The sequence below is a fragment of the Manis javanica genome, chromosome 6, assembly GCF_040802235.1.
Source record: "Manis javanica isolate MJ-LG chromosome 6, MJ_LKY, whole genome shotgun sequence".
NCBI classification, from domain to species: Eukaryota; Metazoa; Chordata; class Mammalia; order Pholidota; family Manidae; genus Manis; species Manis javanica.
Window position 1 is genome coordinate 79,065,191 of NC_133161.1, and position 23,852 is coordinate 79,089,042.

Here is a 23,852-nt window from a genome sequence, read left to right on the forward strand (position 1 = left end):
TGTTGCTCCTCAGTGTCACATCCAGAGCAGCCTCCCTCCTCCTTTCTAAAACCCCCTAGCTGTGACCCCCTGACATTAGTAGATACCAGCTGCCACTCCTCTTTATAGAAGTCTCCCACCAACCTCTCATCACTTCCTTTCTTCCATTAAGATTTTACCTTTAGCTTACTGTCACTCCAACTCCATTCTCATCATATAGTATGATAATTTCAACATCCACATAGATGAGTTTTCAAAAATACCAGTCTCTCAGTTACGTGACTCCTTTTCCCCAAAGATATTGTTTTCCAGTTATCACTGCTGTGAAATAATTTTACCATTATGTGATGCATGCATCCAAGGAATAATTAACATGGTATTGACATTTCAGTTTCAGTGTGTACATATATGCTTGAGTAATGGATTAGCTGTTTATTTACCTGAATACCTAGTATAAAATTTTTGCTTAAATTAATTCTTTAAGTTTTCTCTAATCCTATCACATAGTAAGGGATCCAACACAAATATATTGTGTAAATGCGTATAGAATAATATATTATCTATTTCTCAAAAATGTAGTAATATAGAAATGTTCTATATTTCTCAAAATGTAAAAAAACCAGGATTGGACATAACTGAGTGAAATATGCTTCAGAATCTGTATTACTGTAGTTTTTGTTGACTTATAGAAGGTAAACATTGTTTAATAAGGTTAACACTTAGTTAATGAATCTCCATTGCATTCCTTTTTTATTTTGACCAAATAACATATTTTTCCAAATTAGATAACATTAAATCTTTGGTCCACATTTGAATTACCTTTATTTTGTTTTCTAAGTTATTTTCATTATTTATTCAAATATTAAATGGTATATGATTAATGTTACAGAGCACCTATATTAGTAAAATAAAATTATTCAAAGCAAGTTTTTAATTTCATATTTGAAAAAATTCACTTAAAATTTTATTTTTCACATGTAGTATGTTTTCTTTATTCAGAAAAAAAAGTGCTTTTGTTAAAGTAAAATCCAGTTACTTGCTTGCAGTGCCATGAAATCACTTCTTAGCTGGGTTGTCAGTGTGAACTTTCCATCTGTAGTGAAAAATATAAATGACATCATAGCATTATGGACAAATCAGTGGAGTGTGTTAAAGTTTCAACTAATTCTCAAATAAATCAGCTATTCTTGAGCAGAGTCAGAGCCTAAATAATGAATTATTCCAAGGTAGTTCAAATCCAATTAGTGATATTTACAAATTGTAATTTGGTTGGAGGAATCAGAGTGAAATGTCCATCAGATTCAGCTTCTGTCTCCCATAATACCTTTTTTGTTCTTATAGTAAATTTTCCTATGCAAGGTATCAAAGTTGCTTGAAGAAATTTCCAATGACTTTTTATTTAGTGCAGCACCAATTAACTGATTGCTAATTGTTTGATTTATATTGAAATCTAAGAGTGAACTTGCTTATTTTTATAGGGTACTGAAAGTGTCCAGATACTTAAAATAACCAGTTGGGCTCAACAAATATACCTCAGGAATTAAGAAATTTTCCTGGAAAAAGGTAAGAGATTTAAAAATATGTACATGTTGCTTGTTAGTAAGCTTTGGTGAGCACTTAGATAACACTAGTACATTTCTTTGGCATGTAGTTTAGAAGATAATTTTTAAAAATGATGGGCACTTTTGGTTTTCACTTAAATTGTCTTCTGTGGAATCATTTGGATGCATACGAGGGCTCCAACATTAAAAAAAGGACTGTAGGGAAGTCATATTGCAGTTTCAAAATGTCAAGATCTGGGTTGCTACTATTTTGCTTTTTTTTTAATCCTCATATTTAGGAATTAGACTGGGTCTGCCGTGTTTCTCAGGAGGGACAGAGCAGAGGTAGCTGGCTGTGGGCGCAGATTGCCATCCAGAAAGATCCTTTGGCTAGCCTGCGCCTTCTACATTTCCTAGACGACATATGTTTACTATCAACCAAGATCCATTCAAATCTTGAGTGCCAAGCATGGAAGGAGGAGTCAGTTTTTAATGTGTCATGCTATCTTAATTTTGACCTAAGACGTGAAACTGAAATATTACCCTTAAAGTAAAGTACAGTTAAGAAATCTGAATGTATACAAATTACTTTTTTTAAACCATCTTTAACTATAGTTGTTCCTCAAGATTCATTTCATTTAATGAAATAGGAAGAAAATTTAGCAACATTAAATTTACCATTCCACTGTTTTATGTGTATTGCTGGTAGAAGGAATTGTTAAGAAGGAATGGACAAAGGAGTTGAACATATACTTAAAAATCAATGAGTAGTGTATGGGACTGGTAAGAAAACTAAACTGAATTTAAACATTTTTTTCCCCTTGTGGGTCTTTGAGTAGAATGAGAGTAATTTATCAATTTTATTACAACAAAATACTTCCCAATTTTATTGGGTTCCTTTAGATTTAATTAAATGATTGTTCCTATTTAATGTGAACAGAAGCATTTTTCTCCATGTCTTTCGTATTTAGTATCAAGAAAAAAATTTTTTGTGTAAACTGTGTTATAATTGTTATATGGAAGCATCACATGTATGCAAAATATCAAATAAGGTGAAAATCAACTAATTTGAGATGTATATTGAGATATTTAAAGTAAATATCAAGGCAATATGGATTTTTAATTCTCACATCTTTAGTGTTGGTAGGGAAATAAAGACTTCAAAATATGGCTTTTGTGTTGCCATTTCTCTAATACATATATATATACATACATATAAACATATTTATACATACATACATATTTAGAGATATTCATTATTAGACTAGCTTAATTTTTAGCCTCCCTTGATACTAATTTCCTCGATGCTATTTTTCCTTAGTATATCATACATAAAAATATTAATATTTACTCTCTTTTTCAGCAATTAAGAACAAATTAGAGTTTCCCCATAGGGCACTAATAAAGGAGGCAAAGTTCACAAAGTGAATTTTTTGGATATTAATTAAAATCTGTTCCAAATTTATGAAGGCCCAATTATTACATAGACTTAGTTTCAACATTGCCATCATTGCTTTTAATGTCTAACTGAAGATCAAGTCAGTTTCTTCAATATTAACTTAGAAAAACAGCCCACATAGATGAGTCCTAGAGCACTGAATACAATCAGCAGTATACACATCAGATTGAAATAGCATAGTGAATAGTAGTCAATTAGTGCATATTTGTAAAAGTCATGTAGCAAATTTGACTAAAGTCTGTTGAAATTTAGTTCCAGATATTGCATATAATAGAACTGTTTGCAGAGTTGAATTTTTAATTCTAGGTTTTGAGTGATACAAATGCAAACTGGGGCAGATAAATATCAGTTTATTGGAAAAATGTGACCTGGTCACCCCAAATCAGGAGCCTTGAGACCTGTTTTTTATCAATGTTCATTTCAGTGACAGAGTTGCTCTATCCCTTCATTTCTCCCTTTTTTTAAACAGATGTAACCTGAAGGAGAATTACTGACATGTCAAATGTAGTATCAAATATTTAATATAATGATTTAAAAGATTTGACAAAATATTTCCCTTGTTATGTTAGTTCTATTTTTTAATGGATTATTTCCTTAGGTAATGGCAATATTAGAAGATCCATGACATATTTTTTTTCCTCTCCTGAATTTGAGATTAGTTCTGCAATTATTAATGGTTCCCTAGAACATGACTCTATATATGTTTCATTCTAAACAAATTCTAGATCAAACATTTACAATACTTTACTAAGAGTATTATGACTAAGATTTCAAACATTCATAGAAATAAAAAATAGAAGGCAGTTAAAGGAAACTATAGTTAAAAACAGATGTACTTGATTTTGGGGGAGAAGAAAATGAGATAAAATTCCACATTAATTAAAAAGGAAAATTGAAATGTGTGGATGAGCAGGAATAAGATACAAATTAGAATGCTGAGATCAAGAGTAGCATATATAATTTGTTATTCTGGTCAAGGTTCATTCTTTCATGACTGTTTAATAACTTTGGTCTGTTTTGTAGGGATGTAGGCTCATATATTATAATGAAATTATACTCCAGAATTACATAACTCTGGATTTCCAAGTGGAATCACTATATGACCTGAAGAAAATTGCTTTGCTTTATTTAATTTTCTCATTTATACATTGGGACAAGCAACACCTAAGTTTACTTACTTTAATTTTCACATACTTAGAAATGTTTTGATTAGTTTGAAATTGAATTCTGAAATGTACAATAGAGTTTTCCCTTTCTTTGAAGATTTTTCAAACTACTTTTTATCTATTTTATTTTTCAAAAAGTTCTACTCTTTTTCACAATTGTCTAAGTCTTGTTTTTCTATTTTAGACTAAGTTTTTTAAGGTAAAAACATTTTTTTCTTTATGCCTGCCCTTACCCACCAGTTTAAGGGGCAGGCAATATTTATTTAGTGAGTGACTGAAAAAAAGAAAAGGACTTTTTAAGTAGAAATATGTTGCTAGTCAACTGAATTAAAACAAACCACTTAAAACATTTTAAATTCTCTAAAAAAGTCAGTATTTGAGGAATAAAAGACTTTTTTCCAAATGAGGAATCCTTTTAATGTATTCACTTATTAATTTAGCATTTATTTAACTTTTATTTGTAAATAGGTTCTCTTAGCTTATAGCATATCAATATTTCAACCTGTTTTGCAACTCTTTATAACATCTCTCAAGAGTTGGAATATCTTTTCCTTATCAGAGAATTTCCTAAACATTTTTTTTTTAAGGAAAGTTAGATTGCTCAGGTGTTCTAGCAAATCATGCTAGAACTGAGGTCACATTCAGCTTTAGCAGTAAGAAAACTTGGTTACGTGGGCAGCTAGCAAACTCTCACTCAGATCTAAGTACCTGCAGGGTCAGAAGAAGTGGGTAGTGGTAGGTAGGGCTTCACTCCTGATAGTATCTAACCACCTCTGCACCCAGTGAGGGTAGGACCAGAATGGCTGGGAGTAGGCCAAGAATGTTAACCTACCCCTTTTTAAAAAAACTTCATGGTCTGACTGTTTGCACAAATCCTACCTCTGATTCAGACTGAATCATTTTTTTTTATTTTTCTGGCTATTAATTCCTTCTTTCCTCAGATTATTCTTTCTTCTTTTTCTTCTGTCTTTGATAATTTGTGCTCAATGTCTGAGCAAGAAAGGGCTTAAGAGATCATTTCATTGTTTACATAAGCAAGGTAAGGCCAAGATAAATGTAATATGGTTACAGATACCAAGAACGCAAACTCCAAATTCGAATTCTAGAGTTCTTTCCTTTGTATCACAGTATCTTGTTCCTAAGATGCTCCTTTTACTGGACTCTCTTGCTTATTCATTTCAGGATTACTTGTTGACTTTTCCATTACTTGTCAGCATTGTCTTCAACTGCAATTTATTTTTGAAAATAAAGAGGTGACATCCTCTTCTTCCATAAAGAAAAGTCTGTCAGAGGGTAAAAGTAATTGAACAAGAAAGATTGGATAATAAGAGAAACACATACATAGAACACTACCACAGGAAACAGTGCCGCTCAGGAGCGTGACATTACGTGGCTGGCTAAATACTTACTGATATACTTATGAAAAACTAGACACGGCACAGAACTTTTGTCTCTGTTTAAATCCTGAAGATGTGTGCAACTTCTTTGGGTGAAGCCTCTCTCTGTATTTATTTTTCCCTACTAAATTGATTGAGAGATAACTTAGCTAATATAAAGTGTGTCTATTTTAAAGGGCTCAATTCTGAGTTTTGACAGTGGTATATACTCATGAAACACAACCGCGAGAAGGTAGAGAATATTTCCATCACAAGACAAGATTCCTTATGACCCTTCAATTTTTTCATACTTTACATTAGTTTGCATTTTATAAATTGAATCATTTCACTATGTATTTGTGTGTTTTTTCATTTAGTATATTGGGATTTTTCTAATCTATAAATGAATTTATGTTTTCCTAGACTTCTTATTACAATTGATTATTAATTTAATTTCATTATAGCCAGAGAACATACTCCAATATCAATCATTTAAAAATTACTGAGAGGTCCACCCTATGTGCTTCATAGTGTTCTTTGGATCCACTCCATGTTTACTGATTTCTTTTCGTCTAGTTCTAATAAAATCCTTTGCTACGTTTAAGCAATTTTAATTTTCTTCCTTTAATTCTGTTAATTATTGCTTCTTGTACTTTGTGGGATTATTATAGGTTCATACACATTTGTGCTAAAAATATTTTCCTTCTGGATTAGCCCTTTTATCTTTATGTATTATTCCTTTTTGTCTTTGTAATACTTTTGCCTCTCTGTATATTTTAGCTCAGATAGTCACTGCAGCATTCTTATGCTTAATATTAGCATCTCTTCTTTTGCAAGTCTGTTTAATGCTATAGTTGAGCATTCATTGTATGATGTGTATTCTGATTTCTGTTCCTTATTCCTCTCCCCAACAAGAATAGAAAAACTGTTAGTGTCTTGTTTTTATCCCTGATATTTTGAAACAGTAGCAATGTTATGTGGGATTTTTTGTTATCATTGTAGTAGGCACTAAGCAAGACCTTTTAACCTGAAGACTCATGCCCCTCAGTTACAGGAAATGTTCAATGTTCTTACATATATAAAGATATTTCTATATTTCTATATCAAGATATATATATATCTTTTAGATCCCTTCCCATTCTTTTAGTCCCCAAAATATATTTGACTGCTTTAATTAATTCATTAATTTTATTTTACTTCTTATTCTTCCATTTCATGGTCTTGCTGTTCTACTTTGTGGGAAATTTTCTTGACTTTGTCTTCCAAACCTTCTACTGAAATTCTTATTTCAAATATTATAGTTTTAATTCCTAAGAGTTCTTTCTGGTTCTTAGTTTCTTTTTTCTTATAGTCTTGTTAGTTTGCTTCTTTGTTTTAAATAGAATAAATATCTCCTTATTTCTGGAAAATGTTCATTATGTTTTTGGCATGTTCTTCATTATCTTTGTTTCCTCCAAGATCTTCCAACTGGTTATTTTGGGTTTTTTATTCCTTATTCATAAGTCAAGTAATTCTGGGCTTTCCATTTTTTGTTGTTGTTGTTGTTTTTTGTGGGGGTGGGTAAGATAACCATTTATCAAATCATTTTTGGAAGCACTATGTGGGATGTGGTTAGGGTGGGAGGGTTTAGAGAGTATTTTATAGATCATTAGGTTCTGCTTTATGCTGACCAGTAAGCAATTCAGTCTTTTCACAGTGGACTAGGAAATGATGATATGTGGGGTGCTTTCTCCAGTGCCATTTAATTTCTCCAATATTTGGCAGAAGGGCAGTGCCTGCTGATTGCTGATATTCGGGAGCAGGGTGGGGGAAATGATGGCCTTCCAGTCTTCCTCGGGTAAAGTATGCCGTCTACTACTGATCACTTCACAGTTTCCTTGGGATGAGTGGGCTTACCTTCGCCAAGAGGTTTTCTAACTCCCTTTACCAAGTCAAATAAGTTTATGTGAATTCCTTATCCGCCAAATCCCTTGAAGTCTTATATTACTGTGATCACTTTTCTCATTTTTTGTCCTAGTAGGTGAACACATGTGTTTGTTTTAATTCTCTTGTTGCACCTTTACCTGGGTTAAGGAAAGAAGAGAGAGATTTAATTAGAATTCACATTATAATATTAACAAATAATCAGATATTGTTTAAATAGGTTTATTTAACATATATTATTATGGATGATAGTGATATGTTTCCATAGTTTTCATAGGCAGAAGAAAGAATTTCCTGAGTTTCTTGGGAACAGATAATCTAGACCAGTGATTTAAGCAATCTTCCTTTCCTTATATACATATTTTGAGGATCATTTTATAACTCATTGGCACCTTTACCAGAGGAAGAGATGAAAACTCACATCTTTCCATTCTAATGCATACAAGAAATTTTACTAAGAAGTTTGATAAAAGAAGAATTGGAAATTTTTGGCTACAATGATGCTTTAAGATTATCTGCAAATTTCATTACTCATGTTATTTCTATTTTCCTATTACCAGATAATTAACTATAGTTTAAGTGGTAGCATAGACTAAAATACAGTTGCAGCTCATCTGGTTTTCATCAAATCTGTATCCCTGTTGGGCCACAACTGAACTTTGAAACAATTTGTGTCTGGAAGTGCTACCCATAGTCATCAGGGATTTGTATGAGGTCTGAGACAGTTGCTATGGAAACTGTCCCACTCCACTCTTAGTGAAAACTTAACCTACAGCAGTTAGCCAGAACTGAAAATAACAAAGAAGAAATAAACATAAAGAAGTACAGTACTAACAATAGTTGAATTTGTAGACTGTAATATGTAGATCCATGTACATTAATTATTATAAGTGGAATTTCTGGAACAATTTATTTTAATCTATACTACAAAAACTGAGACTTACACCCACAAGTTTTTTAAAGACTTATCCCACATCATTCTAACTACATGGTCATAAGTTCCTTTGAGCTTTCTTTGTTAAGGACAGTTCTGTTTCATTTCTAATGTTTAAAGAGAAATCTGACCAAACCATGGAATTTTTTTTTTAGTCAGATGAGCCCAAGTATTCAGATAAAATTCCCTGATAGTTTTGTATTTTAACTAAAGCTTTCCCAAACATTATTTTAAAAATGTCAAAAATATATCAAATAGTATTCAGTAAGCCATTTTACTGAATAATATGATAAAACTAACATGATTTGAAATGGTGTTAAATCTTTAAGTACATTCTCAATTGCCAATCTGTGATATGGGAGTGGGATAGAGAGGATTTAGAAATTTCTGATGGAAAATGTAAAAACAACAAAAAAAGATGGCATTTAAAAGATTTTTTCCTAACATCTAATAGAATTTTCCATTCACAGTACTAAATTCTCCTTAAAGAGCTATCAAAAGGAGTATGGAAATTCAAAGATGAGTAAAATAAAAGCATGTATAATTATTAATAATTCCTAGGGTATCCAGGATCTACTTGTTCACATCAATAGTAAAATCAGGTTCAGTTCTATAATCATTTAAGTTTACCCCATATTTTCCTGTTAAGTGCTCAAGAAGTCCCTCTGCACAATGACTATTATAACTTGCTACACAGACTGCCACTCTGCCATAGATCACCAGGAAGGAAACATGAGACCAAATGGACGGAGGTGTTAACATTTTTATTATTAGATAATATGCAAAACATATCCATCCCTTATCATAAATTTGGTCCAATTTCTAAACTAGTAGATGAGTATGTTCATTCAATTCATAAATAAAAAGAGGGAACACCAGTTGAGGTGGTTATTTTGAGGAAACCGCATGAAAGGGTTGTGTCAATTGATCTACCAAAAGGTCTAATTTCAATCTCATCCATTCATCTGGGTAACTTCATATAAACCTTCCTGTCTCAGCTAAAAATTACTTCAACAATAAAGCCTTCATATTTTAGAGTACTTGCCACACAACTTTTTGTTCAATACCTGTCTCCTGTAAATTTCTACTAAGTTGGGGATTATAACTCTCTATTTATTGTTGCTCAATTAATATATTGATTGATTAGTTGAGCTTACATTTAAATATTACACATTTTGCTAATTAGTTTAAAGCAAATAATTTTTCTCAATGCTTAAGTTTCTTGCTGCTTCCGATAAAATATGATAATGTTAACTACAAAAGTTTCTTTGACATGTGCATTTCTTTAACTTTTATAACAATTGTGCAGAATGATTTTTTAAATGTTTGTGCATGTATGGAAACGTTTGAGTTATCAAACCCAACTATGGTAATGGTTGTCGTATCACAAGCTTTTGTAAAATTATCCCCAGGGTGCTGGTTGACTTATTTTCAAAATCATAATGAAAATCGTAAATTATAACTGAAAACTAAGTGCAACCAAGAAGTGGTACACTACATAGTAAAAAAAAAAAAAATTGTCACAAACTTTGGCTTGATTATTAGAGGGCATAATTACAAATTTGCTTACTTACTAATTGCTTTGTTTTATGAAAGAGAGCAAAGTTACAGCAGGAAGAGTTTTTTAAAGATCATTCGGCATGATTCAGTTATAAGAATTGAAGAAATGAGGAGTGAAAGGCTAAATGATTTTTCCCAAACATGATCAATAAAAAACATAGGTATAGAAATCAAATTTTTGAAAACTATAAAAACACTTTTTCTACTGTAAATATGTAGACTTCATTTCAGTTATTTCCTGCCTCAAAAAATATGCTTTTGAAAAGTTTTTCCTTAAGCAAAAAATAAATTATAGCATTTACATTTTGTGGATGAATTAAATCTTTACCTTTTAGCCTGGTAACTTAGTGCAAGAATATTAAAAAAAAAAAAAAAGAGCCTAGTGTCACTCATTTAACAACAAAATGTTACTGTTACCATTTTGATTAATGTCTAGTTTGAATCAAGACACCATTGTCTTATAGCAATTGACCAGTTGCTAGTCTAGACTCTGAAGCTGAGGATGGAGGTACCATCTAAACTAAATCCTTTGATATCCCACAGGCTGAGATCATGAACATCTGAGACATGTTAGTTGAAATTCCATACACTCCTCGATTGCCAAGTTTGAATGGAAAGAACCTAATGCTAAAATAAACAAACTAATAAAAACTGACATTAAGATGTATATTGTACAGAGGTCCTACAGACAACAGTGAGATGAGAAGGGTCCCCACTCAAAGATTTAAACTTGTAGCTATAAACTAAGAACTATTTTTGGCTCCAGGGAGGAATTGCAAAGATAGGGGAAAGAGTTTCAAGACTGAGCAACCAAGAGTGATGTAAGTCAGAGAAAGACAGGTACAGAATGATATCATATGTGGAACCTAAAAAAGCTGAAACAGTGAAAGGGTGGTTGCCAGGGGCTGGGAGGTGGGGGAAGTGGCGAGATTTTGACTAAAGGGTACAAACTTCCAGTCACAAGATGAGTAAGTTTGGGGGACCTAATATACAACGTGGTGACTACAGTTAACAATACTTGTATAGCTGGAAGTTGCTAAGAGGGCAGACATCTTAGGTGTTCTCACCATACTCGTGTGCACACACAGACACACACTCACAACCTGTAATAATATGAGGTGATGGATGTGGTAACTAACCTTATTGTGCTACTCATTTTGCAATACTTGTATCAAATCACCATGTTGTATACCTTAAACTTACACAATACTGTGGGTCAGTTATATGTCAGTAAATCTGGAAAAAAAGATTGAACAACCAATTAAATTCCGAGGTATTTTCTAAGTTTTCAGTTGGGGACACATGAATACAAGATGTGATTCTTTCCCTCAAGTATCCAGCAGTTAACTGAGAATGTACTTTTCTCACCATTTTATTACTTAACATGCATTTACTAAGTATTAAGAGTATTCAAGGTATTATGATAAATTACTGGTAAAAGAGGAATAAAAACAAGTGCCATACAATCAAAAGAATGTCATCATGGGAGCAATATTGAAAAATTTCAATAAAAATGGTAAGTGCTAAGATGGCAGAATGCCCACTTCTCAGTCTTCACTTACTCTTCATGTAACTCCCGTGAGAAGTTTAAGACAAATTCCAGTAAACTCCAACCGAAATAAGCAGGCAAAGAGAGGCAACAAAGGGCCAGGTAGTTTATTTGAGTGCAACTCCCAGGTGATGTTCCGCAGTCTGGCTATCACAGGCCGGGGAAGTCACACCCAGTCAGGGAGGTGGGGGCTCATAAGGGGTTAGGAGGGGGAGGAGTGGGCAAGCTATCCTAGGGGGCGTGGAGAGGTATGATTGGCTAAAGGTGACATAATAGACAACTAGAAACTTTTTTCCTTCCAAGAGAGAGGAGGCTGACATTTGGGTCTTAGTTGGCACATCAGGATGGAATTCAGGGAGAGCTGTCCCCTTTACATATAAGGCACGGACCTTGGGGTCTGGTCTGTTCTCCCCCTATGGCATCTCTCTGTTCTGTTTGCATGTCCTTGTTTTTCCTTCCTTCAGCCTAACAAGAAGAATATAAGAATTTAATTAATTTAATTATGGTGATAAATATAGAAAAATAGACTAATATAAAATTGGCAAAGCATATAAATAGTAAATTACAGTAGGCCAAGCTATAATTGTAACAAACATATGAAAGAATGCTGAAGCTTCTGGTAGAGAACTGTCAACTACAGCAGTGATGAGATACCATTTTTCTTCCATCAGGTTGGTCGAAATCAAAAAGAGGGAAGTAACAAATAAGGCAAATAAATAAGGACAAAAGTGAAAATCCTTCCAGGAGCATCCAAATATTCACCACTGGGGAAGATGTAAGCAATGAGGTTTGAATCCCTGCTGTTGAGTATTACACATCGATTAACAGCATGTGTCAGATCTATGCACTGGGCAGGAGGCTTATTCATGATGTATGTTCATGAAAAACCTTTTCTGTTAAATAACATTTACATTGTGATACTGTTTTTCTTTTAAGCAGATAATGTAAGACTCAATTTATATGATCTATACATGTGTATGTTTTCACCAATGTGAAGAAAGATGTGAAGAGACTGCTATTGACTGGAAACTGGGATATGAGGAGGAGAGTTAATACAGGGTTGTAATTTCAATATTTCCCCTTACATAGCTTCTTATATTCTCAGTAGTTGAGGTGAACACATGTTTTATTTAGTTGAAAATGTTAATTATAACAAAACTTACAGATGTTCTGGAATATAATGAGATAAATACACTTGAAAATATTTTTAGATTATTAATTTCCTGTAATTTGTAGACCTGTGGCTTTTTCACATCCATTTCTACAAGGAATCAAGAAGTTGATAACATTACTCTTAACATTAAGATGTTTTAAGTCAAAACAGAATTTTTAATTTTTTCGAGTTAACTTGTGAATTTATTGCTACCTCTTATCACACCAACTAGTAGGTAGGTTGGCATAAATAGTATTGTCTCACTTTACAAGTGGTAGGCCCTAATCCTTACACCAAATAAAAGAAACACCATTGATTAATATACAGAAGGTAGCCCCGATATACAGACATAAATCAAATTGCAACTGTGAGAAGGGATCTCCAACTCCTTTAAGAGGATATTCTTTTAAGAAACTGAAATGCTTCTAACCTGGTTCTGAATAACTAACTCTGTCAGTTCATTGCACAGGGTACTACAGATAAAACAGCTAGGTTGAGGCTTCACAGCAATGATTGGTCCAGATGTTTGAATTTTGATTATGTTTGAGATGGAAACACTCAAAAATGTGTGCTTTAATTATAGACATGAAAATAATTATTTTTCTGCCTCATCCATCACCCTACCAAGGCTGAGATTTCTGTAACTACTGCTTTGTTCAACACATTTGTAAACAGACATTCCACAAGTTTACTGGAACTGTTTTCAAATTACAGCTCGCATATGATTTGCTTCAAGAAATATGGAAATGAATATTCCCATACATACATTGACATATTCACCAATTAGGTCTCTGTGAGCTGGTCCACATGAAAAACTTTCAGAGAACCAGGTAAGATATTTTTCATGATGGAAATACAAAATATACACTAAGCATTGACTTTTAAAATACACCCAAAGGTCTTCAATGTTACAGCTCATTCTAATTTTCTCATAGAAAGAAGTGCAAGTTAGTATCACTTTTATACGTTCTTTATTTATACATTTTTGCAACCACTGAATTTTGTGGCTCATAAAGTCACTAATGTTACCTTCTGTGATAAAGTTTGCTGAAGAGAAATTAGGAATAGGTTTTGGTCAATTCTAACTTGTGAGTGTTCTGCCTTCAGCATACTTTTAGACGATACAGCTCTCAATTAAACTATTGAGCATTGTTCCCATTTTCAGAATAAAGAGTCTTCTCTTAAATGGTTTAAGTTTCATCTATTCAGATCATTAAACTGGATCCAAGGCTTTTACCAAGTAATAGTTGCACGACGTAGCGAATGGATATTTTCGGGGATTAGGTATCAGTATGCCACAGTCTGACTACATTATTAAAATAAATTCATCAAATTAGGCATAATTTATAGCAGCAATTTTTAAATCATCTTAGTGAAACCATGTATCACATGAAGCACATATTCTAGTTTCTCATTTTACCTTCCAAATAAGCACTGACGATTAGGCAGCATTTAACATTTATCATGCTTATCTTCACAGCTGCAGTGGCACTAAAGGTGACTAAGAATGGCAAGAAGGGTTTTTTGTAGAGTTTAAAATGAATGGAAATAACGATTGATTTTTCTTTGCTTGTTGAGTGGTTCGAGGTAGATAAGCGGATTTGTAGTGAGGTCATCAGTCACAATTGGATGGTAATTTGAAAATGGATTAGCTTAGAAGTAGCAATTTCTGCTCCATGGGTTTCAGTGAAAAAGTCTGCCTAATTCTGTAAGAGACCTCAATAAACTGGCAGAGATCAATGCCTACCTAATGTGCCATTATGCACTGGGCACACTTCAGTGATTACAGCACAGCTGTGGTTGGGTTTTGCTTGATATTTCTTTAGCAGTTGCACCACAGGTGCTCCACACGATTATTTTGCCCCAAGGAATAAACTCTTTAGGGAATTAAAATAGACAAGAGGCTTTTCTTCCTAAGAAGGTTTTCACTTTTAAACTGAGGAATGACCAGTGTCAAATGTCACTAATAGCAGCCCAGTAACAAATAAAAACTAAACGACTTAGGAGAAGGCAATCATCCTCTATTATATGCCTGGATGGCACTTACTTCTGTTTAAACTGTTATAGTGTAAGACTACCTGCCTTCATAGCTTGAAAGAACATGGCAATACAAATTCCAAGTTGGAAATGTTCAACGTTTTAAAGATTAGAGTTTCATTTTAAAATTTAAGAGCTAGCATTCAGTTTTTTAGCCTTTTATTGTTATTTGCCATGCAAATTAGCTGGCAATGAAGAAGGGTAAAAAATTCAGTTGAATGAATGTATAGTAAAATTTGAATATAGGATCCTCTGTGAATAATCCTTAGATTCTTATGGTCCCTAGATTTCTTCAGTGATTGCTTTCAAATATGTGTAGCAACAGTGAATAAAATATTAAAGGCAGGTAACATCATTTGAAATGCAAGTCTGTATAGTAGAAATAGTAATTCACTTTATACTTTAAAAAAAGGAATAGTAGTACTATTATCTGAAAATACCTATTTTGTAGCTCTTTAAATTTGATATGTTGTGAGAGAGATGGGTACAGCAACACAACAGAAAAGAATTTATTGAGAACAACTTATGACTAATTCTTTGGCACTAGTTTGAATAATATTTCGTGTATGGTCTAAACCTTTGAAGTCATTTTTTCTGTATGTAAGTTAAATGATATATTTTTAGTTAATAACCAGACTTATCAGCAACATTGGATTTCATTCAGCTGTCTAATCTGTTCTAGAGAAAAGGAATATAGTACAATGATTAGCCAAATAATACTCTTTAAGATTTTAGAGACAAAGAAAAGGGTTCCCTGTATCAAATTATACCTCAATCCACTCACGCAAAATCCTTTTGAAACAGGACATTCATTTAATCTAGTTAAATGCCATTTTCCAAATGAAATATTCCTCATAAAGGGAATATATTAACTTGGAATAGTTCTGTAACAAGGATGGTGATAGTCCTATTTAATGCTTCCAAAGAATTATGTTCAGATTTCAAATGGATAATTATTTTTCTTTAAAGGATTTAATTCAGGAAAGAACTGTTCCCATAGTGAGGGGACTTGTCATGCCATTTGGAAAAAGTAGAACTCACTGGGAAAATTGGGGAAAAAAGGCAATTTGAAGGCTATCACATGAAAGGAAGACAGAGCTTCAGTGGCTGTGTGAATCCACCCAGGAGTCTACTCAGGATACACTGTGGCTCCTTAGAAACAATTCAGAGAAATAGGAAGAATAACATTTTAGTTTACAGAAGAGTCTGAAAATGGAATGAGCTCCCTTGAAGTTATTACAAAAAGTAACTCTTCTTCAGGAGCATTTGAGGTCAGAGAAGAGATCCTTGGGTTATGGATTAGCTGTGGACACAAACATGTTCTTTAACCTTCTGTGACCTCCTTGTGTTAATCCATAAGATGCGTGGGTTAGACAAAATATCTTAAACATATTTTTAAATGATAAAAGTTACTTCATAGATTCCATGTATTGGGTATAATGGGTTGCCTAATTTTTGATTTATTAAAAATTCAATAATTTTAATGAAAAATTTACCTTAAATTTACTTAGGGATTATATGTATATGCATGTATGTATTTCTTCCAATCCATTCTGTCACTTAGACAAGCTTCTCAGAGACATGTTCCTTTGAAATTATTATAAAAAGGAAAAGAAATACTTCACATTTGAATAAAATGAAATATACTTTAAAAACTTACCTCAAGAGAAAATGAATAATAAGAATAGCAGATATAGCAGGTCGTTGGATTTGCAGACACCAAATAACTGGGGAAATACAATTAAAAACAAAGGATTCAGGCTTAGTGACAGAGGACACTTTTGGAATGATCTATTTAGTAGAATGAATTTTAAAACAAAAAGAGAAAGGTAGAAGAAAAGAGAGAAGATGCTACTTTGGGAAATCAAAATAGTTGATATTTTCAGCCTTAAAATGCTATATTCTAGGGCTTTAGATGATTTGAAATTAAAAATTAAGAGAACATGGCCAGTGTAGTTATAATAAAGTAGGGTAATACGAGCTTTACTGAGTTTTTATTTTCATTGAGAAATTAAAACATTTCTTGACTCTGGTGGGAACTCAAAAGGAGCATTAAGTAGGGTGGTACCTGGTGTGTGGTCAGGCTCACTCTTGTTTTTTTTTTAATCAAATTATCCCAATATTTTCAGTATGTTCTGAGAAACACTTAAGGAACTTCTCTTCTCTGTGTATGTGTGTGTCACAGAAAATAAATATATTTTCAAAATTGTGTAAGTATAGGTACAACATGGAAATTATTTCTTTTAAATATCAGATCTAGATTATTGATGATATGAATGGAGTCAAACATTAATATCCTTGGCATTACATTACTATTGCACTCCTGATGGTGCAGATGTAGCTCATTCATTTAAAAGGTTGTCACATACAAAATGTAGTCAGGATTTTAAAACAGCACATAGCATCAAAGAACGTGAGCTCTAGAGCTCGGGGGACAGCAAAGGGGATGACTCAAAAGTTGCCTGCCTACTTTGAATTCTTGAATTCTGTCTGCTATTTTGATAAGCTTTTGTTCATGTTCTATAAGCCCTGTTTCTTTAACATGGTGAGAAATAATAGCTCCTTTATCACAGAGCCATTAAGAAAACACATGAAAAAAAGTATTAAGATAGTTTTTTTCAACAAATGTTAGCTATTTTAATTTAAGAAATTAAGAATCTTATAAAACAAAGGTGGTGATTGGAGAGACTTGAATAATGTTTTCTTCTTTCTTGCCTAGAGACTCATATTTGTCATTTACTCTTTAGTCACAGTCTATTATTTTAGATAAAACTCTTTCAGTAATTCTTAAATAATTTTTAAATGAAATGTATTACATATCAAAATGAAATTTTGAGCCCCTTCCGTCCTTTACCTGCAGTGCTCTCTGTCTTACATTCATTCACTGTCTGGCATGAAATTCCATGAGACTTGGAGATGTGAATTAAAGAAATAATTTGGGTGAATGTCAAACCAACGCTGCCAATGCTATATGAAGGTGCCCATATTTATTTCCTTTATCCTCTGTTAAATATAAAAAATCCATGCTCTGCATTTTTTTAGATAAGGTTAGGAGAGGAGGTGAATTTAAATGTTTTTAACAAACTTTAACATGCCAAGACTTACAGTGAAATTTGAATCATTATAATTTATGCATATTTATGGAGGGCTATGCTTTTGCTTTTGTGAACAGTTATTTTTTGTTTTGTTATGTTTCCCAGCAAGTTATCCTTTATCAAAGAAAATATTCCTTCATATGCAACTTCGTGTTTGAGAACTTTCTCACCAGGTAAAGGCATAGCAAACAAAACATCCAAGGTAATTGGTATAAAATAAAAAGATTGTTATGCTAGCATTTATATTAGTCACGTAAAACTGTTGAAACCACCAGCCTTTATATCTTATTAGTATTTGAAAAGAAAATAGTAGCTTTCCTGTTAAGTGCATTGGGTGTGTTACCTCCTCCTGCCTTAACCACCTCTTACAGGAACTGAATTGTGTGAGAAGTTTGTGTGCATGCGTATGCACATAGATACTTTTTCTCATAGATACTTTTGTTATACCTGTATTACTTTCATTTCCTGGAAAATGTAGAACATAAAGTCAGAGTTTTTTAGATTTGCCTTTTGTCTAATGTCTCCCCACAGGTTTTCAGGTACCTGTCAGATTGTCTTCAGTATTGAAACAGAAAAAGAAGTAGACTCATTACAAAACAGTTTGATTTTCTTCTCTGAAAACACCTGGTAACTGTAAATAAACCATATACATAAAATAGGAGAAAAAAATTTAGGACTACCACAAACACAAAACAAATAACTAAATAAAATAAAGTTTTGATTACACTGTGAAAACATAAAAGAGTAAAGGGGAAGAGCAGAATGTGCCCCACCAAACATACATTGAGATCTGCTGTTTTCCCTGTTGGTGTCCACATGGCTTTGATTTTCATTTAATTGCAAAAAAAACACAAACATTAGCAAATGCTTTATTGCATGTTTGGTGACCCCACTGTGTTAAATAAGACTTGAATTTGAATGTCTAAAGAAAAGCCCTGTATGGTATGTTTGTTTGACTTTTATTCCCAGAAAATTAATAGGCCCATTAATCAAAAAAGAAACATCATCTGGAAAAGAGGAAAAGAGTTTTGATAATGAGATTAAAAAATAAGCATATTCTCCTTCCTTGTGAACTTTGTTATTGAAAATTTTGAAAAAGACATTCCATTCTTAGGACACAATGATTTAAAGGGTTTCACCTTCTGTTTGAATTGCCCAATGTTCTTTACAGAACAGGACACTGAAATGGAAGGTCAAGAGTTGTTTTAGTTTTGATGAATGTAAAGAAATGAAACATGTCATCCTAAGGTTGACCATCTAGCTAGTCTTGTCTGCTGGCACCCCCAAATTTTGTAAGTAAAGTCCAATTATCTTAGTTGGTGATATTGTCAGCTAGGATAGATTTAGGTTATATCTGCTGTTTAGTCTATATTTCATTAGGTCAAATTCTACTTGTCAGATTATTCCTGTATCATAATATTTGAAGGAAAGGAGAATACAATACTCCTTCGATGATCGGGAGAACCAAGATAAGTATTTCTTAGTAGATTGTCCCTTTGCTGTTCCTACTAACCAGTGTCAGCCAGCAGTTTAAAACAGACACCTACTCAGAGATAGATACATACAGGATTTACAAGAGAATGCAGGTACTCACATATCACATATATTTAGACTTTACTATAATCAGCTATCTGATTTCCTTGTATAATTCAGCTACTGGATTTTAAATGGTGCTCATTTTCAGAAGTGATATCAATCATACCAGTGTTATTTAAATATTTTATATGCACTTCAGCATTCATTCCTCTCTCAATCTAGAATAGTTACTGATAGTTTTCTGCCATATCCCATCAGTTGTCAAATTTTCTATATTCTTCTCCAAAATATATTTTCCTGTAATTATATTTTTATTGATAGCACCTTTCTTTGGGTCTTCTTTACCTTTCACTTAGTAAATTAGAGCAATAAGAAGGAATTAAAGATTATTTTGAGCATTTTCTGTGATTTTAAGCCTGGAAAGATGGTACATAATTTTAAAAGTAGCAGTTAAAACACAATAAGAAGGAATTAAAGATTATTTTGAGCATTTTCTGTGATTTTAAGCCTGGAAAGATGGTACATAATTTTAAAAGTAGCAGTTAAAACAAAAATTCATGAGAAAGGTGAGCTTAGTTTTGTCCAGACTGGTCTTGATACATTCACTTAGGAAAACCAACACACAGCTTAACACATGCATGTATCTATACTTGTACATATGGAAGTGGTCAGCAGTATATTGGTACAAGATTCTAGAATCATATAGTCTTGGGTATTCTGAAGAACAAAGATTTAAGTATTAAAATAGGTTTGGAAGCCAAGCTACCCAATTACTATCCATGACCTTACATTCCCCATATCCCCCACACACAATTTTTGAAGACTGACAATTTATATTAACCTATTAAATAATTTACATAAGCTTACAAATTTACTTACATAACTTTATTCACTATTTTCAATGTGTATTTCATTCTGGTAGTTTATTTTGTTTTTTAAGAGGGAGAGAGAATGCAACTGTTACTTATATAGAAATGCAAACATTTCCTCTAGGAAATACTAGTGTAAGGTTATCTAGTGGGTGGAAAGGATGCAAAAAAATTTAGATAAGAAGTTTCCAAACTTTCACAATGAGAAGATGACAGAAGATGCTTTAGGATAGAAAAGACAGTTACATTTAATAGGTGGGGGAAATTTAGGAAAGACAGCATGAAATTTCAAGAAGGTATAATGATGAGAAAAAAAATCATGAAGATAACTGCAATAGATAACATCAATTTAATCACTAACATAAATATGAGTTTATTTGGGAGGATTAAAGATGGTGGTGTGAGAGTTGAGACAGAAACCTCCTCCCAAACCACATATACTTTGAAAATATAGCAAATACAACTAATCCTGAAGGAGCCACAGTAAAGAAGGCTGCACCAGACTGCCTACACCTGGGGAACAGAGCAGACCTCATGGAAAAGGTCAAAGTACCAAAGCCATGATACGCAAGACCCAAGCCCTTCCCTGACGCCAGCTCACTGGCGGGAGGAAGAGAAATGGAGCAGGGAGAGGGCAGATGCCTAGGACTGCTGAACACCAAGCCCTGGAGATCTGCTCTGGGAACACGAACCTATATTGCATGGTGCTCTGGAGATTACTTGGATTGGAAAGCTAAAACAGGCAGAATACTTGGAGAGACTGAGATTCTAGCTGTTTGTGGTAACAGGTATCCACACAGTAGGCTCTGAGACAAAAGAAAGGTGGAAACTCTGAGAGACTTCTTAACAGAGGGCTGCTAAAGGAGCTAGGATTGCACAGGGCTTGCTGCTCAAGAGAAAGGACAGATGGACAAAATTGTCCCGACACACTCTGCCCATCAGATGGGGAACTTTCAGGAGCTTCAGGAACTCCATCACCCTGGCTGGCAATACAGCTACAAGGCCCACCACTATGATATGCAGCCTGCTGATCATTTCTCCTGGCTGGCACTGGCTTGTAAAGTGACAGCCCCCATCATTGCATTAGGCCAGCCAGAGGGTGGCTCCGCATACAGCGGTTACAAGTGCATAGCACAGAGGCTCTTCCCTGCATGCTCATACCACTGGCCCTGGCAATGGAGGCAGGTACTTCAGCTGGGAAGCAGGAAAGAGCTCTTTCCTCCTGAGAGGCACCAGCACTTGCTTGAGAGGCTGAGTGGCTCCAGAGAGTAGAGTTTCTGGGCACTAGATGGTGGAACCTACAAATATGAAATGTCAAAGGAACCTGATTCAAACCCAAATCCCACAAACACCAGGAAGAGGACCAAGTGAAAATGAACTCACCAATCTTCCTGAAAGAGGGTTCAAAATAAAAATCATAAACATGCTCACAGAGCTACAGAAAAGTATTCAAGACCTCAAGGAGGAATTCAAGAATAACATACAAACATTGAAAAATACAGTATATCAAATGAAACATACAATGGAGGGATTTAAAAGCAGATTACATGAAGTAAAAGACATGGTAAATGAAATAGAAATGAGAACAGGAATACAAAGAAGCTGAGGTATGGACAGAAAAAAAGGATCTCATCCCTCAATGAGGGATTGTCTATTTTTTCAAGGTTATAACTAGGTTGTGCGTTTTTTGGCAGGAATGCATAGGATTGATGCTGTGTCCATATTCCATCTTACCAGCTAGTGTATATTGATCTGTCCCATTACAGGTCATGTTAACTTTGATAACTTTATTAAGGTGGTCGCTGCCAGGTTTCTCCACTGGAAAATTCCATTTCTTTCTTTCTTTGTAATCAGTAGTTTGCAGAAAGATATTTTGAGACTAAATAATATCCTGTTCCTCATCCCACATCATTCATTCATTTCAGGAACTGTTGCTATTTCTTTGTATTATTACCTTGATGATTATCAGTGATTACTTTCTAATTTCACTTATCCCAATGCATTTATTATTGGCCTTCTGCTGTAAGGAAGAGATTTACTATCTCCATTCATTTATTCAGTTGTTTATGTCAGTGTGAACTAATGGATTACAGTTTTACTCAGTGCAAAATAATCATTACTATAGTTGTCCAGCTTTGGTCAGTGGAAGTCCTTTAAGATAAATCCTTTATCATTTTGGGGAAACCAAATCATTCTTTGAGTACTTCATTGCTATTTGGCACAGCACAAGATTCTAGAATCATCTTGGGCTTTTTCTGCTGCAGCCCAGAAATGAGCTATTTTCTCAGGGAGCCCTGGTTCCTTTCAATGAAAAATACTGTGTAGAAATAAAAATCTACTAATGTGCTTCTTGCTATTGGGGTTTTTCTACTCACAGGCCCTCTCAATGGACCAAGCTAGGAAATGTTTGTATTCATAGATAACTACATACCACATACACACATATACAAATTTATATTTTTATCTATATCCATAGTGTATATCTATATTTTAAACTATAACTTGGTTCCAATAGATTAAAAAATTTTAACACTTTATTCAGAGAAGTTTTAGTTTGACTGCAAAATTAAGGGGAAGATACAGAGATTTCCTGTGTACCTTCTACTCCCATACATACATAGCCACTCCAATTATCAGTATCTCCTACCAGAATGAAATATTTATTGCAAAATCACCTTTAGTTTACTCACATAAATCACATTTTATCTAAAAAGTCATCATCATACTCAAGGTCATTTATGTTTTCTCCTGTGTTATTTTTTAGGAGTTTTATACTTTGCAGTTTATGATCTGCAATTGTAAGATTTAAGACTGTGATCTGTTTTGAGTTAATATTTGTGAAGAGTGTAAGATCTGTGCTAAATTCATTTTTTGAGTGTGGATGTCCAGTTGTTCCAGAACCATATGTTGAAAAGGCTGTCTTTTTTCCATTGTTTTGCCTTTCCTCCTTTGTCAAAGATAAGTTGACTGTATCTGTGAGGAGAGGGTCTATTTCTGACTCTCTGTTCTGTTCCACAGAGCTATTTGTCTTTTCTTTCACCAGTGCCACACTAACTTGATTACTGTAGCCTTACAGTAAGGCTTGAAGTCAAGTGGTGTCAGACTTTCAGCTTTTATTTTCCTTCAGTATTATGTTGGCCATTGTCATCTTCTGCCCTTCCATATGAATTTTAAAATAAATTTGTCAATCTATAAAATAACTTAATGGGGTTCTGATTGGGACTGCATTGAATCTATAGATCCACTAACACCTGACAGTATTGACTCTACCTACCCATAAATATGAAATATTTTTCCATAAATTTAGTTTTCCTTTGATTTCACTTATCAGAGTTTTATATTTTCCTCATTTATGTCTTGTGTATATATATTGTTAAACTTATATCTAAGTATTTTTTTGTTGGTGCTAATGTAAAGGGTATTGTGTTTAATTTCAAATTCCACTCGTTTATTGGTGTAAGAAAAATATCAACTTTTGTATTTATACCTTGTGTTCTGCAATCTTGCTGTAATAACTTAGTTTCAGGAGTTTTATTTATTTTTATTTATTTTATTTTGGTATCATTAATCTACAATTACATGAAGAACATTATGTTTACTAGGCTCCCCCCTTCACCAAGTCCCCCCCACATACCCCTTCAGAGTCACTGTCCATCAATGTAGTAAGATGCTGTA

At 33.5% G+C, this 23,852-nt stretch overlaps 1 protein-coding gene across 5 annotated transcripts in view; it reads left to right on the top strand.

Annotated features, from left to right (window-relative positions):
• Positions 1-23,852, top strand: part of SEMA3A (semaphorin 3A) — a 442,921-nt gene that overhangs the window by 137,528 nt on the left and 281,541 nt on the right. For 4 of the 5 annotated variants that reach the window (XM_073238902.1, XM_073238903.1, XM_073238901.1 and 1 more), the window contains one exon: positions 1,458-1,542. The exons of the other annotated variant lie outside the window; for it this stretch is intronic. The gene's annotated coding sequence lies outside the window, so the exon portion shown is untranslated. The remainder of the gene's footprint in view (positions 1-1,457; positions 1,543-23,852) is intronic. 5 annotated transcript variants of the gene reach the window in all.